Here is a 20,374-nt window from a genome sequence, read left to right as displayed (position 1 = left end):
GTCGGTTTGTTTTGCTATCGGAATTTACTTTTTTTAGTATATAGGTAAAAATAATATGTTATTGAATACACTTACTTATTGATTGGTATTAATTAATTATTTATTTTGTACTTGTTACACTTTTAATTATGGTATCAAAATATATCAATACCTTATTCCTAACTAGAAATAAAACGTATTTGTAACTTCAACTTATATTCGTTTAAATAAAATTAATTATAAAGTTTATTTAATAGTCATCAACCATATTTATATACATAATCTACTAATTTATGTTTTAATTCGTATTACAATCACTATTTTTATTGTACAAAATTATAATACTTTTTTGACCCAATATAAGTTTTGATTTTAAATCAATTCCTAAGTTGACAAACATTAATTTACATTAAATCTTATATTTTTAAACACCTAAAAGTAATGCATAAAATGATTTTAACATAATTGTCGAACAAATAGTGGTTGCTAAAAATTAAAACACGTTTTCTCCTTAATTTATACATTTTTCTTCGTAAATAACCATTAGTGAACATGAAATGTTTTCTTAGTTTATTCATATTATTCCCATAATGAAAAAAACAATTTCTAATTATTTCTATGTTCAAGTTTTAACAAAACTAAACGGATACACAATGAAAGAAGCTTAAAAGCTAAAGAGCACAATCTATTAAAACAATATTAGATTATTATTATTATTATATATATTTAATAATTATTTAACATAATTTATCAATAAAGAAGTTATAAAAAAATGGATGAGAAAGCTTTGCCTAATTTCTTAAATGATATATATTAGGAATCAACTATATGTCAATTGTACTTGAATAAAAATTAATATGTTATTGAATATTGATTAAGACTTTATTTTGAAGATCAAATAATTATAGTATTATAAAAGACTAAATTTAGGTTTTAGATTGTCATAACAGTTTGTTTTGTAACATAAATTTAAAATATACTTATAAAAAGAAATGTCTTAAATATTATTCATCTTTTAACATTGATGTGCAACAAATATTTAAATTGATATGTAAATAAATAGGGGTACTATCTTAGAGTAATAAACATTAAGGTTACTGATGTGTAATAAATGTCTTAGATAAAGTTCATCTTTGGAATCAACATTGAGATAGAAGTTTTGTTGATACAAAATTGTAAAATTGTTATGTTGATTTGAAGATTAATTTCTTTATTTGCTTATTATTATACTTTTGATATAAGTTATAAAATATTTTAAATTTTTATTTATCTTTGTTAGTCTTTGTATGTTTTTGTATTTGATTCAAATAAGTTATGATGTCTTATAATTAATGTAAATTATCATTTATTTATAAATACAATATTTTCATTTCATTATTTATAAACACAACAACGTTATTATAGATATACCAGATGATCTTTTGATTGGTGATTCATCCGATTCTACTTCTGATCTGATTGCTGCTTTTGTATATCCAACATTATTGAAAAATTTTAATCACATTTCATATTTTCAAGAAAGGGTCATACTTGCACCTTTAAATGAGGTTGTCCAAGATATTAATGACAAATTTTTGTCTTTGTTTCCCGAAGAAGAAGTTGAATATCTCAATTATGATAGTATAGACAAGTATGATAGTGTTGGTCCTGGTTTCGATCCAGCATTACACTCACCGGATTTTCTAAATGGTTTAAAGATGTCTGGGATGCCTAATCATAGATTGGTTCTGAAAGTTGGTGTGCCAGTAATGTTACTAAGGAATATTGACAGAAGAACGGTTATGCAACGGAACCAGATTACAAGTAATTAACCTGGGGAGGCGTTTTATCGAAGTAAAGGTTATTTCAAGTACTAACATTGGCTTTCGCACTTATATAACTTGTAGTGGTCTAGCTCCTTCAGATAAGAAACTGCCATTCATATTGAAACGAGAGACAGTTTTCTGTTGTGGTTTGTTTTGCAATGGCTATTAATAAAAGTCAAGGCCAATCATTAGCAAAAGTTGGCATATACCTGCGAGAACCGGTATCTACACATGGTCTACTATATGTGGCTTTATCATGAGTGAAGAGTAGAGACGGTGTTAAAATACTTATACAAGACAAGGAAGGTAAAATTACAAATAAAACTACAAATGTTTATAAAGAATTATTTACTAATTTATAATTGTAAAATGGATGTTATTTTAGTTGAATGTTATGTTCTTATATGATTTATATATCAGGTGATGCTAGAAACGTGTGGATGTTACATGATTTATATTTTTCCACCCGTGACGCCCACAGGTCAATAACCTAGTATTAAAATAAAGCTGAATTGCTACAATGAAGTAAACTCTCTTGTAAATTTACTCCCTTAACTTTTAAATTCTTCCAAATTAGTCACTTCAAAATTCTAAATTGTTTTCATTTGATTCTCAAACAATCTCTTTTGCAAAACATTGTCTACTTTACAATTTCCCCCTTAAAGTATTCATGGTTTTAATATGTTCTCTAATTTGTTATTATATACGTTTATATTTATATTTAAGTTACTGATCTTTTTTAACGACCACCATACGAAGTTTTTTAGTATGTCGTTATGGCATGTTTTTAATGATCACCATATGAAGTTTTTTAGATTTTTTAGTATGCCATTACGACATATTCATTTTATATACGCCGCGCTTTTAAAACGAAGGTGTATTCGCAATAAAGTATATAAATTTAGTTGAAAACGTAATTGTATTCACAAAAGAATATATTTTTGTATTGTAAGTTATATAGGAAGTGCATTAGCACATCCGTAATGAGCCGAACCGATATCAACCAAGTTTTTTTTATATTTACATTAATTTTTATCATTTTTGTATCAAAGTGATAGTCGTTATAATTTTTATCATTATTTTGTTATTATAGAGTAGCATTACAAATAGTTACTACATCAGACAAAGCGAAATGAGAGTGTAGAAAAAGACTTGTTTCAATCAAAATAGGATTCAAAATGTGCTTCAAATAAATAGAAAAAGAAACAAATATCGGGTTAACAGTTTTGTTCTCGTTGTAAAAAAAACAAATAGAGAATTATATGGGTCTAAACTCAAAGCCTTCAACAATAAGCCCCCTAAACATCTTATTCTTATAGTCATCAGTAGTTTTCATCAAAAGATGCATGCTAATCACTTCGGTGGTTGTAACAGGCGAGAATTCCAAAAGTTGTACCTCCATCCAACCATCGTTTCTCTGTTGTGGAAGGCTTGTTTGTATCAGCTTATTAGGTGTAGGTGTGTTGTGAGTGTTTTGATCAGCCTTTGGTTTGATAACTGGGATTTGATAAGGACTTACTAAATAGATATACCAATACTTAATATCTTCCGAGCGTAAATTCACCACTTCCATGGGAGCCTCAAATCCGGATTGGTCTTTTGATACTTTGTAGACAAGGTAAACTGCGTACGTTGTTTGAGAGGATACTAGTTGGGGCTGGACATTATTTTCAAGTATGACTTTCCAACGATCAATCAGAAAGGCTTCTCCAAATCTGAAAAATCTTAGAAAGTCATCTCTCATGTGAAAGAATTTATAAATTTGTTTATTCACATATGTTGCACAGATTTGCAATAGGTGGTAATTTCTGCAAGAAAGCTAACAGGAAGATATAAAAGAACCTTGATTCTGGTAAAGATATGAGAGGGGACATATTCTGTCTGCAAGTCGTTGATGGCATATGACATTTCTTTCCATTTTTGTCAAGAGAAAACCACTATCAAACAATAATACAAACATGTAATTAGTACTTATTACGGAATTTTTTTTAGTAGTGGGGCTTCTTTCAAACATTTGATAACAAGTGTTGGGTTTCAATCACAAGAGAGGTTTTTGGGGTTAGTATTGTCGAATAAGAGAGTAATCAGATAATGGAAAAGTTTTATGTAAAAGTAAGACTAAACTTGTCATCGCTAGTGACAAATAAGAGTTAATTGTCATTGATAGTGGCGGATAAGAGTTAAAATGCCATTGTTAGAGGTTAATAAGAGTTAAATTGTCAATGGTAATGGCGAATAAGTGGTTTACAATTTTTATCTCTCCTACACCCCTATGTGTTCCCATATTTCGCCAATAGTGATCCCGAAAACCCCTCTTGTGATTAAAAATAATACCCAACATCCCTTGTTACGTAATTCTTCCCTCCCTTTGAACCATATCCATAGGCTCCACGACAACACAATATGAGAAAAAAAAGTGGACTTACAATGCCTCTCTTCGTCTTGTCATCATTGAATAAGAACCCATTGCGCATTATTGGGTACGCTTCCTCCTTGGTTGTCCACTGTTTTTTTGACCTTTTCATAATGTCTTCATAATCAACTGGCAAATTTTCTTCCCAATTTGCATCTGATATGGGTTGCTTCTCATCTTCTTTATGCTCCACCTATAAAAGAAAACAACCATAATAATGACTAATATTGTTTATCTAACGTTGAGAATACATAACGTTATTGTGGCTGATCTCTTTCCTAGAAAGTTAATTTACAACACAAAAAGAACACTAAAGGATATTAATTAATTAATGATGTAAATGTACATGAATAAATAAACTTTTATTTGTAATCTTACGTTCTCCAAGGGCAAGAATTCAATGCCTTCAACTTCTATGGTACCATAACGACGAAGTACAAAGCCCTCAAACATAATTTTAAGATGAACAATTGCATTGTCACAAGTAAACTGGTACAATTCAGCCATAAACCATCCATCTTCTCTCTCATATGCAAGGTATGAAACTGAAGTTTCTGCCTCCCCTTGTAATTTGTATTTAATGGATATCGGCTCACATCTTCTCACCATCTTTCTGTTTATAAATTTGAACACAAGGTTCACGGTGTATGTGATTCCGGGTGACAAGAATTGAGTTTTTACATGTGTTTTGAATATTCCATCACTTGAAAGGTAGGTGTCTTCAGGAAGTCTGCGTGAATTACATAACAAAGAATGATACATTGCGTTATATATACTAATCAAATATATATTCTCAAAAGCTACATACAGGTTTAGTCATATAACCTTGAATTATCTTTAGCCCACAATCTACCTTTACATTCTGCAATAGATATCATTTCACAGTTTTCCCCTTCTTATTTACTGAAAACCACTGTGTGTCCATTAAACAAATTCAAGTTAGTTCAATCTTGTTTGATCAAATTACTAATTAATATGCTTTTATTGAACATATGCAAGTTCAACAGGTGTATATAATTAATTAACAATGTACATGTACATGAGTAATTGAACTTTTATTTGTCGTCTTACTTTCTCCAAGGGCCGAAATTCAATGCCCTCTGCTTCTATCCTAGTATCACTTTGGAAGCCGTCAAACAATAATTGAAGATCAACAGTTTTGTGGTCACAAGTAAACTGATGCAATTTAGCCATCCATCCTCTCTCTCATATGCATGGTTTGAAATTGAAGTTTCTGTCACTCTTTGTAATTTGTATTTGAGGTATATATCTACACGTCTTCTCACCTTCTCATTGCACCTAAACTTGAACACAAGGTTGACTGTGTATGTAATTCCAAGTGACAAGAATTGAGTTCTTACACGTGTTTTGAATATTCCATTTTCTGAATGGTAGGTGCCTTTAGGAAATCTGCATGATTAGTAGGTAGCAAAGAATAATGCATTGCTTTTTATATATTTATCAAATATATATATATATATATATATATATATATATATATATATATATATATATTCTCAAAAGCTAGGTACAAACAAGAATAGTCACCTTGAACTATATTCTCCACTCTCAAATTCTGAACCTGAACACTCTGCAATAGATATCATCTCACAGTGTTCTCCCTTCTTATTTAATGAAAACCACTGTATGGCCAGCAAACAAATTCAAGTTAGTTCCTGCATGTTAATTATATCATATTTCCAAGAAATTGGTTGATCATCGTTATCATCATTATCTTACTCGGTAAATCCCATAAATAGCAAAAGGCTATGGTAGGATATGAGGAAGGTAAGATGTAGAGTAGAGAGGGTGAGACCCTTGGCTCGATTCAAGCTTGGTTGATCAAATTACTAATGAATATGCTTCACTTGAGCATATACAAGTTCAAAGACTGATCAGGCCGTGTATATAATTTAAAATAGGCATATGCAGCAGCAAATTACCGTTTTGCCGCCATTAAGAAGGACCCCTTTGGACAAAAGCATCATAAATTGATCTTCGGATTTGTAGTTCAGAGGAGTTTCTGCACTTTTTAATACATCGTCGTAGCTAGAACTTTTAAACTCTTGAATTTCAAATGCAGTCTCAAGTTCTGTCACAACCTCAGACATCTTAGGGCGATCTTCACGAGATTCCTTCAAACATCGATATGCAATTGCTGAAAACGTTTCTAAAGAGCTCTGATACAGTGGTTGAGTGGTTGGACTTTTAAAGATGATATCATTTAACTTCTTCTCTTCGTAGCTTTTAATCCATGTGGCCACTAAGTTATTGGTATATGTATAGCATAGTGCCCCACATAAAACTTCAACTAACACCACACCAAAAGAGTACACGTCCGACTCTTTCGTCAAGGTGTTCGTCATTGAGTACTGCGGATCACAGTACCCACGAGTACCGGCTGCTAAGTTGATAACAGTCGACTGCAGCTCATTAGCCTGGCCCATTATTGAGAACCCGAAGTCAGCAACCTTAGCATCCCACTGGTCATCAAGTAGGATGTTGCCACTTTTCACATCACAGTGGATAAGTCTCTGATGTGTGCCCCTTGGATCATGAAGGTATCTTAGTCCCTTCGCCGCATCAAGGCATATCTTGATACGTCTTGACCACGTGAGATCACGGGAACCTAAATGTTCCTCAAGGCTTCCACGAGATGCAAACTGGTACACCAGGATTGCCTCATCCTCTTGGTAACAAAATCCCAGAAGAGAGATAAGATTTTCATGATTGTAACGGGAAAGCGCTGTTATCTCTTTCAAGAACTCAGCGTCTCCTTGGTCCCGCTTAATTGCAACCATGCGTAGGCCCTCGGAGAGAGACATTTCTCCTTTATAGACTTCCCCAAAGCCACCAACTCCAATATAATTCTTATGGTCGAAGTTGTTGGTGGCTGATTTAATTTCTTCCAGTTGGATTTTAAGATTTTGAAACCTCTGCAAGACTTTATCCATGTTTGCAAGTGCACAGCTTGAGAGGATATGTGTAAAGAACCAAGACAAAAAGATGATTGTAATTTCAATAATGGAATTGAAAGATATGTATGGTTAAGAATGAAAAGCATTGCCTTTTTATAGGAATGGAGAGGATTACTCCACTTTAGGGTGTTCATCAAATCGAATAACGAATTTTCAAGTTAATCGAATCGAATAATTCGAATAATTTATTTTTTTTTGTTGGTATTCGTATTCGATTCGTATTCATTTAAAAGTTGGATTATTCGATTTGTATTCGTATTCGTATTATATACAATATTCGAAATTCGATTATATTCGTATTTGAAACTCGAATTCGAATCGAATTCGAATTGATTCAAGTTTACCTATGTCAAAAACTTCAAAAACCATAAGCATCAATGTAAAGCACATAATTATAAGTTTGAAGTAGCTATAATACCACATGATAATAAGTTCAAAATTAAGTTCTGAAAAAATTAAGAAATACCAGTATGGGTTATTGGGATTAATTATTATGTTTTGGACATTTATTATTACGAATTTGATCAAAATTAATAATTAAATATATATTAATATATTATATAATTTGAATTCGAATTTCGAATCGAATAGAATAAAAAATCATGAATTCGTATTCGATTACTATACTCGAATACGAATCGAATCGAATTCGAATATATTGAAATCGAATTCGAATCTTCATATTCGAATTCGAATCGAGTCGAATTTCAAATGTTTCGAATTCGAATCAAATTTTGAACGACCCTACTCCACTTTAATAGTTACATTATATTAATTAATTAAAAATAAAACGTGATTAAGTCAGTCGTCAAACATTACCTTAAAATGCACAGAAGGTGTACTACGTTTGAATAAATTCCATTTTTCTTTTAACTTCATGTAAAAAAAACCCACAAAACAGAGCTTTTTTTTTATTTTTATTTGAATATTGTATTATTATATTTTATAAACTTTTATCTCTTCTTTTATAGTATTTAACAATTTTAACCATGACCTATTGACCGTGTACATACATTTTGATCAATAATAACTCTAAATTTCATTTTTATTGGATGCAATTTCAATAGCATAATATATCATCTATTTTTAATCACATGTTTGTGTATGTAGCCATGTTTTCTGTTTTTTAATCCCTTTAAATTTGTCATTTAAGTTTAACTTCATTGTTGTTCAAGTGGTTTATTAAATTATCTATGTAGCCATGTTTCTCTTTTTTAATCCATTTAAATTTGTCATTTAAGTTTAACTTCTTTTTTTTTTTCAAATGGTCTACTAAATTATCTATTTAGCCATGTTTCTCTTTTTTAATCCATTTAAATTTATCATTTAAGTTTAACATCTTTTTTGTTTTGTTTATGTGGTCTACTAAATTATTATTTTACAGAGTAAACTGAGGTTTTCGCCCATATGATTTGTATAAATCTGCGGTTTTAATCAAATAGTTTCAAATTTACGGTTTTCGTTTCTGGTTTCATTTCACTTACAATTAGACCCGAATTCATTAACCTTGTAAAGTCTGGTCATTAAACCAATCAGCGTGCCCCTCACATGAAGGGGCATTTTTGTCCTTTTTCTCCTCATAAATAACCACACTCCTAATTCGCAAACCCCCTGTATTTAGGGGGAAAAAAAGGACAAACTGCCCTCACGTGAATGGCACGTTGATTGGTTTAACGACCAGACTTAACGGAATTAGTGAATTCAAGTTTAATTGCAAGTGAAATGAAACCACGGGGACGAAAATCGCAATTTAAAACTATTTGACTAAAACCATATATTTTAAAACTGCAGTCACTTCTTTTTATATTATAAAGATTTGAAGTCAACCGTCTATTTATACCGGCCCAGATAGTTAAGTGTAACTTTTTTTTTTCCAAGTGGTCTATTAAATTATCAATGTAGATATGTTTCTCTTTATTAATCCCTTTGCACTGTTCTTGAGTTTCTTTGAAGGAGGAAAAGGAAAACTAAGTATAGTTAAAAAATGGATGTTTTTAAGTTTTTTTTAGGATGGAAAGGAAATGAGTCGGAGAAGTTAGGAGGGATTAAATTGATGTTTTTTCCCAATAAATTATCCTCTAAAAAATGGGCTGATTACGGTTATCCTTTCATTTCCTCTAATTTCCTTCCAATACAGGAACACACATGATTAAAAAAAATTCATTCACTTCTTTTCCCTTTCTTATCCTTCTCTCTACTTTCATATTCTTTCGTTGGTTGAAAAAGCTCAAGAAAAAGACGTTAAGTTTAACTTCTCTTTTTTTTTTTTTTGGTTCAAGTGGTATACTAAACTTCTTTTTTTTTTCAAGTGGTCTACTAATTAAATTTTCTATGTAGCCATGTTTCTTTTTTTTAATCCCTTTAAATTTATCATTTAAATTAAACTTCTTTTATTTTGTTCAAGTGGTCTACTAAATTATCTTTTTATATTATAAAGGTTTCATAGTCAACCATCTATTTGTACCGGCCCAAACGCCCCTCATCACATGATTCTTGATTGACATAAGGCATGCTGACACTTTTAACTAGTATTCCAAGCAATCTTATGTATGTACTTTTTATGTTAAATGTAAGTTATTTTTTCAAAAAAAAAGAAGCAAAATGAGCAAAGTCAACCCTCTGAAACATGTGCACCAGCCCACCAGTTGAAGTTACAATGTAATAAGACTGAGGGGTGTGGGCTTCAACGGGGGCGCTAGAGCCCCTCCGCTCGCGCCCCCAGGCGCTAACACCACACCACCAGGGCGCTAACGGGGCGTAACGCGAAAAACAAGGCAGGCGTGAGCCGGTTAGCGGGAGAAGAGAGAGAGCTGCACAACTTTTGTTGATTTTTTGACCGTTGGGAGCCGAACAAACAAAAAAAAATATTTTTCCTATATAATTATACCCCATTTCACCCATTTTTATACCAAAACTTCAAACCTTCACCCAAAATCAATTCATCTTTTCAACTTTTTTTTAAAAAAATGGCTGGAAATTGGTTCCCAAACCTTGATTCAGATTATCTTGATGACGATTTATGGTCGTCACCGCACCAACCGATGTTTTATTCGGAGCCGCAAGAATCATCCGGCTTTCAACCATCCAACACACAACCGTCTCCCAACTTTGTTGTTCCGGAGACACAAGAATCACACGGTGAAGCTACGGGACCAAAAAGACGCGTCCACCGGAAAAAACCAGTTGCAACGGACGGGTCGGGACCGGCTTCGACTCTGAGGACGAAACGGAAAGCCACTCCGTGGTCATCGGATGAGAAGGAAGCCTTGTGTCGGGCTTGGATAGTCATTTCTGAGGATCGGCGTTGCGGTAATTGTTTTAACGTTTTTAAAAAAGATTTTTAATAAAAAAGTTAAATAAAAAAGTTAAATGGAAATCTAATTTATTTATTCATTTTGCAGCCGACTACCAACAGAGAAAGATTTTTTGGACAAAGGTTAGGGAGACGTTCTACATGCTCGTTGGGAGTACAGAGCGGAACCCCGATATGATTTCGGGTCGGTGGTCCGAAATCAGAAAATTTGTCGGCTTGTTTACTAATCTTTTCAACAGGAACAGCGGTCGTATGAGACCAAGTGGCAGTGATGATTTGGCGGTTTACAATTTCACGGTCGAAGAGTGGAAGCAGGAGTGTTTGCGGAGGTATGGGATGGTGAAGACGTGGGACGATTTAAAGTTGTGGGACAGGTTGAAAAGGTGTTCCAAGTGGGTTGAGCTGGTGGCGCCGGACTTTGATGCGGAAGTAGGGCCGAAACGAACTAAAACTAGTTCGTCTTGAGCGTATAGCACTTCAACTGGGTCGGATTGCCGCGTTAGATTCGACCTAAACATTGCAGAGGAGGAAACGTCTTCACCACCGAGGAGGCGGCCATTGGGAAGGGACGCCAAGGGGAAAAAACCGGCTGAGGGGGAAGCCGTAAACATCACCAATCTTGTTGAATCCCTCAATAAATTCAACAAAACCATGGAGGTGGTCTCTTATGACAAAAAGGAAAAAAGTCGAATGAGAGATTTGGAGTTTCTTACTAGAGACTTCATTAACCTAAATCCGGTCGATCAAATGCTAATGGAAAAGCAAAAGGAACGTATCCGAAAGAGGTTGATCGAAGAAGACCAAGCCGAAGAATAAAAAGAATGTTTCTTTTTAGTACTTTAATTTTTATTTTATTTTTAGATATTAATGTGTTTTTTTATTAATATGTGTTTTTTTTAATAATTTATGGGTTTTTTTAATAATACGTTGTTTGAATATATTTATAAAAAAATTAAAAAAAAATTTCGCTGGAGCCCCTGCTGGAGCCCCTCCACACCAGGGGCTAGGGCTCCAACACCCCCCTTATCCAGTTTCTCTCTCTGCCACACGTCATAATATTATTGGTTGGAACCCCCACTAAAGCCCCCCACACCCCTTAGTCTAAGCAAAGTCAACCCTCTCGACATGTGCACCAGCCCATAATCACATGTCGTATATAAATAAAATAAGAAGTTCAGGCTGTTATAGCATAAAAAGGATGCAAGTGGTTATCACTTACAAGTATTAACCTTTATAAATGTTTAAAGTTTTAAGTGTTTGAATTTAAGTCGGTTAATTTTATTAATTAAGAATAAATTTTGATTATTATTATTAATTTATTTGGTTTCTTAGTATGAGTGTAAGAGCATTTCTGGCAGCTTCTCTATTTCTATAATTACCCAAAAATACTATATTTTCTCATTTATATACAATTAAATTAATTTTTTAAATAAACTTGTCTTCATATATTAAATAAAAAGATCCAATTACAATAGATAGGTGGGTAAGCAGGCAACATGTTGCGCCGCCACGCCCTTTTGAATAACAAACTCGATCCTACTGAAAACAAAGTTAAAGTTCTTTGGCATTAATAAGTTACTGTACACGACCTGTTGAACTCTTTTAAGAAACGTAATAGCTTCGGGGGCAAGAGACCCAAATATATCAAAAGAAAAAGGAATTAAGACGTGTAGATTCGCGGTACATGTTTTCTCATGCTTAGCAATTTTTCCTGATTCCGCCTTCAACACAGCCTGCTAAACAACAAACCCGATATCCATAAGCCCAACAAGGGGATACTCCAGTAAGGTCTATACAAGCGTGCTTCCCCTGCGCATCCAAACACAAGAGCATATGCTGGCCGGAGAGTAGACCACCTTCAAGGGGATCCGACAGGAAATTAACAGGAACTTCTTTTTTTCTGAGATTCCTGTTCGTTTTATCACATCATAAAGGACACCTCTGACCAAATTATGTATATATTTCAAACCCGAAAGCTCATTGCAATGAACGACATGTTCACCTAAATTATCCAAACAAACTCTACGGCACACAGGACATGACTCATCAACTGGGAACAATGGGATCATTAAACGATATTTAAGAATGGCTCGATACTCCACTACTGACATGTGTTGCCCTAACCCTTCGAAGGGGATGACGTTCAAGAAATCTTGAGCATGGGGAGCCTGAAAGCATTCTAACACCGCTCTTTGGCGAGTTGATAACTTAAACTCCTCTCCTAAAATTTGGACGATTTTACTATAAAGGGCACTTGCCAAAGCATGTTGGACTTTAGGGGGGGGGGGGGGTGCTCATTAGCGAACCCGCCAAGATCAAGATCGGGAATTGAACTATACCACAATCCCGCAAAATGTGGTCCTGTAACTTCCAAGATTGTGCTATCGAGTCTATGAAAGAATATGTGAAAACATCCTCAGCTAAATATAAACATAAGCCCTCAAAACAGATCGGGAGAGAGTCTAGCCTCCATTGAAAATCCTAAAAAAATGGACCCCCCACATATATACCACAATGTACTCGATCACCTCTCGGAGCCCGTTATCAAAAATCGAGATGGCATCCTTAACAAACCTAGGCTGGCATGTTCGGAGACCAAATAACAATTTAGCAACCCCCATACAGGAGCGAAGCAAGAGGAGCTCACATTGAGGGTCACGCAGACAAGTAATACATCTCAGTAGGTCCATTGCATTTGAAGCTCTATTAAATGCCAATCTAGTGATAAAATCGACATCCCGGCTAACCGCACCCAAGGAGTTTCACACTCAGCTTTGGCCTCCCAATCTTGCTAGGAAATAAACTTTTTTTTGTTTTTATCCCATTGCAAAAGGGCTAAAAAACTTCAGTTTTTTCAATATTGAGCTCGAGCCCCAAACATCGCCCCTCGGACTTAATAATATCCAAGGCTTTACCCACATCAATGGATCTCCTATAATTGTGTCATCATCTAAGTACCGTGCATGGAAAAAGTAGCTTGTACCATCTCGAACCCGATGAATGAGGGGGTGTAAAATTTAAGAGCGGTCGTGAAGTGCCCATCGACCACATTCCTAATACACTGCTTAACATAAAGGAACAAAAATGAGAAGGATAAGAAGGATTTGTAGCCACAAAAAAATCCCCTAAAAATAATAAAAAGCTAATAAAAAAACATCATAACTCAAATTCTAATAAAAAATGTAAAATATACAAAAATATTTCCACCGTCTTCCTATTTCTTAAAAAAATCTCGAAAAATCTAGTTGGCGCGTGTTCCTAAACCGGCTTATTAATTATTATTATTATTATTATTATTATTATTATTCTATAACTTAGTATAGTAACTACACACACACACACACACACACATATATATTAACAGTTATTATATATAATTATGATAAAATTATATTAATTATCATATATATATACTAGTTTTTATCCCCCGTATTACGGGGGTTGTTTTACATTATTCGTTTATAATATTTATATAATTGTTTTGGATTTTAATTTTATTATTGTAAAAAAGTTAATAATATACTTAGGATTTCATGATTAATAGTTTCACAGATAAAAGAGATGTTATAACTCGGTTTAAAAGCTATTAGGGTTTGGTGAGACCCATGAACCCTTTTTTGTAGTATAAAATTGTTTCTTAATTATAAATAATATATTTTTTTTAATTGGATATTAATTTTTAGTATTTCTCTATTTTGTAGGATTTTTATATCAATTATTTGGGGAGATAACTTTTTAATTTAATAGGATGTTAAAACCTGTTTAAGGGCAATCTGGATTTGATGAGACTCATACCCGTGAATTCGAGTCAAATGCATAAGAATCCTCAATTTACAAATAAAGCAATCTGATGGCTTGAGAGAATGTAGGGAGGTTTCGTTTATATATATTTAAGATAATATTATTTTTACATCTTTACTATTATTTTTTTCTCTCATTCACTCACAACCACTTTTAAATATATTAAAAAATGAATATATGATAAACAGTGTTCCTTCAAACTTACTCCAAATATACTCATCTGTTTAAAAAATTTTCTCTCCTCCACTTACAACCCTCTATAAAAATTTAAAGATCTCTATAGGAGTGTTCTTCGGGTTAGTTTTTCGGGTTTCGGTTTTTTGGGATTTCAAAGTTTTAAATGCTGACCCGAAAACCACCCCAAATCTCTCACGGTTTGTTCGGATTCGGGTAATTTGGGTTCGGGTTTTTTCGGGTTGGTTTAACCATGTTTCGAGGATCGTAGAGGAAAAAACTACATTCATAGAGACATTATGTTTTCCGGGAGAGATTAGGAGTGGCTTGCATTTCAGATAAGATTAGAGAGGGGAGATTGAGATGGTTTGAACATGTTAAGAGAAGACATACTACGACACATGTAGATGTGTAGAAAACATTACTATATAGGGGGAGCGGTAGAAGCCGACCTAAATTGACTTGGGATGAAAGGATAAGTCATGATTTGATAGACTGTCCGTCTCTGAGGACATGGTTGAGAATATGAATTATTGGAGACGTATAATTAAAGTTAATGACTTTTAGAGGAAATACATAGTTCTTCGTTAAAATTGGGTCTAAGGGACTTGTCTCAACCGTTTCTTTAGAACTAAATGATTATTTTATTCCTGATTATTCATTACTATTATCACTAATTTATTTATCTACTTATTTCTATGACTATTGTTGTTGTCGTTATTATTATTATTATTATTAATACTACCCATTTTTATTATATTATTTTGTTTTGTTTTTTCTACTGCTTAGATGCATAGTGGTTGAATGTGACATTTCTTTTGGTTTTGAGCTGGGGGTCTTTCTGCAAGTAACCTCTTTATTTTTCGAGATAAAGGTAAGGTTTACCTACATCTCACCCTCCCCATACCCTGCTATTTGTGGGATTTCTACTAGTTATGTTTGTTGTTGTTGTTGTATATTCTTTTTTACTCCTAATGTAAATAAATCAATAACAAAACAAAATAAACCGATAAAACATCCTAAAAAGGTAAAGTTTAACAAAGTTCAACCATCATAAGAACATCACCGACATAATCGTCTTCAATATGTCGTGATTAGTTTTAGTTACTTTTAGTCATAAATTGATGCATTAATAAACAATAAACAATCGATTTATAATATGTGAATGAGAATAGTCGATTTGGACTAAATTCTAATAACGTTGGCGGCTAAGGCTTAGCCTATAATCCTAAAAATATACATGGTTTTAAAATTAAAAGTTCATTCGGGTCTTTCGGGTTGAACCGAAACCTAGAATCTGGACCTAAGAACCAACCCAAATTACTTTGGTTCAAGTTCGGGTTAGGCTTTTAACGGATTATAGTTTCTCGGGTCGGGTTAGTTCGAGTTCAGGTACAGTTTTCTCGGGTTGGGTTTCGGGTTTCGGGTAAAAGTGACAGCCCTAAATCCCTCTCACAAAATTATAGAGGAGTATTGTGATTTCTCTAATTAGGTTTATTGGTTTGCAAGTCATAGTTATACTATGAATAGATGGTTTAGGGTCATTATATTTTGTGTGGTTTTCGTTCTTAATAATATTGAAAGAGTTGTGTGGAGTTCTCACAAAAATATCGGTGTTGTTCGTGTTGCTCAATCCAACCAAATCCAACTATTGGTATCAGAGCGTAGACACGTAGCAATGCAATTTGAAGGTGGATCGATGTACGCCTCTGATCCCGGTGCCCTACATTTGCGTTGGATTTACTCATAAACACAATTCTAAATATCAGAGTTAATTAAAACATTCGCGGAATAAATAAAACTTCAATCATTCGTTACAAACATTCAAACTTGTTTTTAGAAACATAACATAAAACATCTTATTTAACATCATGACGAATCCTTCTGCAGATGCCAGCTTCTTCAGATCCTGCAATGTGTCTCCCTCAAGCTAGCTGCTTCAGTCTATTACCATGCGTGAATACTAGAAGTCAGCTACGCTGAGTGACTTCTAGTTAATTAGGCAACATACAATACATTCACATACTTACTTATACGTATCCGAAGATACATAATACATACTTAACCTGTTCATCTTTCTTTCGTACATACATAAGTATATACTTTCATTCTTTCTTTTCTTCCTTCTTTCTTTCTTTCATACTATCATATTTTAATCTTTCTTTACTTATTTACTTATACGTTTTAAAGAGCATTTCGCCCTATAACCTTCGTAGATATTATTAGGGTCTGCAACCCTGTAACCTTCGCATATATTATTAGGGCCTGCAACCCTTAACCTTCGCAAATATTATTAGGGTATGCAACCCGGTAACCTTCGCAGATATTAGTAAGGTCTGCAACCCGGTAACCTTCGCAGATATTATTAGGGTTTGCCACCCGGTAACCTTCCGCCATACAACCATACCACCATACCTTATCTTCTTTACATTTATATTTATGTAATTTCACACATACAGTTACTTTTTTATATAACTTTCATATATCCTTCATACACCATTCATGAAACAATCATATATCATACACTTACCACTCAAGGTAAGTGTATTAACTAATCACATTGAGTATGCACACAGCCCCGAAAACATAACAAGGAAATGGGGCTAGAAACTCACCTAAGCTCGGTTTCTTTCTAAGTTAATAGTAACTCCTTTTTTTTTAACTAGGCGGGGGGGGGGGGGGGGCGGTGCTAACTGTATAACAATTACACGTATCAATTTACTATCACTACGCATATCATATTTTAGTTTAATATAACCCTCAACGAACGGGGGTCCGGGGGCAGCGTCTCTGGCAGCGGGGTCCGAAGATACATATACATACTTAGATACTAAAAGTCAGTTACGCTGAGTGAATTCTAGTTAATACAGGTAACATACAATACATCCATATGCATACTTATATACGTGTCTGAAGATACATATATACATACTTAGATTTTTACCTTCCTTCGTACTTTCATACTTTCATTCTTTCTTTCATATATACATATATACATACATTTCGTCCTATAACCTTCGCAGATATTATTAGGATTTGTTCTCTACATTCGCATATATTATTAAGGTCTTTTCCCTACATTTGCAGACATTATTAGGGTCTGTTCCCTACATTCGCAGATATTATTAGGGTATGTTCCCTACATTCTCTCTACCATATTTTCATGCTATCATTCATACAATGTCCTGCATACCCTACTTTATCATTCATACATACACAATTATATATTCTAACACTTACCTTCCTTGGCGATATGTGCAATATCCGAAGATCGTTCACGTACCGACAATCTTTCATTCATATTCTTAATATAATATCTATCACATATATCATCCATGCATACACTTAGCACTCAAGGTAAGTGTATTAACTAATCACATTGAGTATGCACACAGCCCCAAAAACATAACAAGGAAATGAGGCTTGAAACTCACTTGAGCTCGGTTCCTTTCTGAGTTAATAGTAACTCCTTTTTAACTGGGGGCGGCTAACTGTATAACAATTACACGTATCAATTTAATGTCACTATCCATATCATACTTCTAGTTTAATATAACCCTCAACAAACAGGGGTCCGGGGGCAGCGCCCCTTATAGCAGGGTCCAAGGAGCAGAGCCCCTGGCTGGGGTCGAATGGTTATAACAAATTCTTAAATTATTATTATTCGCTAACTCATTCATTATAACGAATGACCTCTGATTAAGCCTCATTCGTTATCCCATTCGCTATGATAACTGGTTCCATTCGTTATAACGAATGGTTGACGTGGGACGAATGAGTGCACAACGAATGGCTAAGGCCATTCGTTCTTACCATACAACGAATGGGAGGCTCATTCGTTACTGGAGCATACGGATGTAACGAATGACTTGATTCGTTGTCCTAATTATGGAGAATGGGTAATAACGAATGATGAGTGCCATTCGTGAATTCATTAAGATGAATGAAGGGTTCATTCGTCATGAAGACACGCGAATGTATCCTATTCGCTATGGTTTTCTAACGAATGACCAGTGATTCGTTCAACATCACGAATGAGCACCATTTTATTGAATTTAAACCCAATCTAGTGTGAAAAGCAATTAGCTTTAATACATACACACACATATACGACGTCATGCTAAAACCATTTTGACTATTAGCTAGGTTATAACATAATTAATTTTCTCCTAATCTTATAATCTTTCATTTCATTCATCATAGCTATCTATGGATAATGGGTTAAAACCATTTTAAAAATTGGGTTTAAAAATAGTCATGCAATTAAAAGTAAATATTGATTGGAAATCAAACAATTAGAAATATGAAAGCTAAACAAGTAGAAAATAGTCATGAACAATCTTTTTCTAGGGTAGGTTTGTTCCTTTGATTTTTAGTTTTTTTCCAGCCCGCATACTCTGGTGCCGTTTGTTTTTTAAAATGTAAAATGTCTACAATCTGCATTTCACATCTACAGACCTCTGTAGAAGAAGATGTGGACTAAAGCTCTGCAGTCCTAATTAAAAGACTGTTTATTTTTTTATTTTTGCAGACTGCTAAAACAAATTAAGATTTAAATGAACTTGACCAAAATCAAGAAGCAAGAGAAACTGTATTTTGCACAAGCAACAAGAAATCAACAAATGCTTACATTAACCATCACCGCATGAAACCTTTAGTCTAAACTCTATTTTGCACTACAATAGTGCAAAATAAAATCAATAAATGCTCACATTGACCTGCTAAAACAAATTAAGATTTAAATGAACTTGACCAAAGTCAAGAAGCAAGATAAACTGTATTTTGCACCAGCCACAAGAAATCAACAAATGCTTACATTAACCATCACCGCATGAACCCTTTAGTCTAAACTCTATTTTGCACTACAATAGTGCAAAACTAGGGTATATGCCCGCATGACACGTGGGTGGAATAACTTGTCACTAAATATAATTAACTTAAATATCAATTTAAATAAACATAATATTTCTTTAACTATTAAAACTTGATACATTTATATTGTCACTTAACACATCACCATACCAACAAAAAAGTAATAGATTTACGTTGTCTTAATATTAAAACTTCCAAATTACAGGAAGTTAATTTGAACATAACAAACATAATTAATTTAAATAACAAATTCAAACAACACAATACTTCTTCAAACTTTCGGACCAAAACATTAACCATTTACATTGTTTAGATCTTAAAAGTTAAAAGTTACAATAAGTTAATGTACATCGAACAACCAAAAAACATCAACAAAACACATAAACATGTACTTTCATATTAAACCACCATCAACTTCTTCAAACATTCTATCAAAAGAAACTCATGTTGTTTCACCACCTGAAAAATATAATAAAACAATAGTATCCAATTAAATATACCATAATAACATATTTAATAATGAGTAACATTTGAACATTAATAAACTTATTTTTATTAAATTTTTGTTTTTATTTAAACAAAATAACATACAACAACAAACAAAGTAAAATGACAACATAAAATATCTTTAACTTAAACCATTAAACCAAAAAGATATATCAATAAAAACCTTTTTTGGCCGTCATTTTATACCTAACAAATTTTATACTCTTTTAAAACAAATTGTTTTGAAATATTTTCAAAATAGTTACAAAATATAAAAAAATTGGAATTAGTCAACTTTAAAAAATTATGAAATTTTGTTTGATTTTTGACCAATCTTGCAACAAACTTTTAAATCGCTGACATTAATATATTGTTAAAATTGGAAAACTTGAAAACATTTTACAATAAATGAATTTTCAAATAAATTTGGAAAGATTAAAAAATTTTATGTTGACTTTGAAAATAATTAAAGGTGAAAAAATATAACTAATTAATTTAGAAATAATTACAAAAATGAAAATCAAATCGGTTAATTTGAAAACTTCAAAAAATT

At 33.1% G+C, this 20,374-nt stretch overlaps 1 pseudogene; it reads right to left on the bottom strand.

Annotated features, from left to right (window-relative positions):
- Positions 1 to 6,504: 6,504 nt before the first annotated feature.
- On the bottom strand, positions 6,505 to 7,151 carry LOC143630811 (receptor-like protein kinase HERK 1 pseudogene; annotated as a pseudogene).
- Positions 7,152 to 20,374: the final 13,223 nt, after the last annotated feature.

The sequence above is a fragment of the Bidens hawaiensis genome, unplaced genomic scaffold (genome assembly GCF_021521415.1).
Source record: "Bidens hawaiensis isolate Kalapana, Puna unplaced genomic scaffold, B.hawaiensis_p1.1 tig00005823_1, whole genome shotgun sequence".
NCBI classification, from domain to species: domain Eukaryota; kingdom Viridiplantae; phylum Streptophyta; class Magnoliopsida; order Asterales; family Asteraceae; genus Bidens; species Bidens hawaiensis.
This window is presented reverse-complemented; position numbering and strand designations above follow the sequence as displayed.